Genomic DNA, 711 nt, shown 5'->3' with positions numbered 1-711 from the left:
GCAACTTGTAAGAGTCTGGCAAAATTCCATAAACTTCGGTACATCTACCGGCATGGCTTCATCTGTTTCCTTCAACGCTCCTAAATACAACTTCATGTAGGTGACGCACTCGTGCGCAATATATGCTTCAGCTATACATCCTTCAGGCGCGGATTTATTAGCCACATAATCTTTGTAGTCTCCAAGTTGCCTATAAATCAAGTTGCAAAGTGTTATGATTATTCAACATGTATATATATATATTGAGGAATTCAGGTGTAAAAAACGTACCTTTCCATGGGATACATCCAAGTGTAGTGTACTGAACCGGTAAGCAACAATTGCTCGGGAAGATGGATCATCAGGTGAGGCATGATGTCAAAAAAATTTGGAGGAAATATCCTCTCAAATTTACACATGATATAAATGATGTCCTCTTGCATTTCCCGGAGGTTAGATTTTTTCACTTCCCGTGTGCATAACTTCTGGAAGAATCATGCCAACGCTACTAACGGCTCCACCACCTGACAGGGAAGGAACGGTCAAATGAAAACAGGGAAGAGACGTTGTACCAGGATATGATAGTCATTTCTCTTCAACCCGTACATCTTATTGTCTCGGAAGTTCATACACGGGGCTATATTTCCTGCATAGCCTGAAGGATACTTCACACAACTCATCCACCTGAAAATTACGTTCTTCTGGTCAGGCTTCACGGTGTAAGGAGCTTGA

This window comes from Fragaria vesca, linkage group LG2, assembly GCF_000184155.1.
Source record: "Fragaria vesca subsp. vesca linkage group LG2, FraVesHawaii_1.0, whole genome shotgun sequence".
In the NCBI taxonomy this organism is placed as follows: Eukaryota; Viridiplantae; Streptophyta; class Magnoliopsida; order Rosales; family Rosaceae; genus Fragaria; species Fragaria vesca.
The sequence above is the reverse complement of the archived record's forward strand: the minus strand, read 5'-3'. Positions refer to the sequence as shown.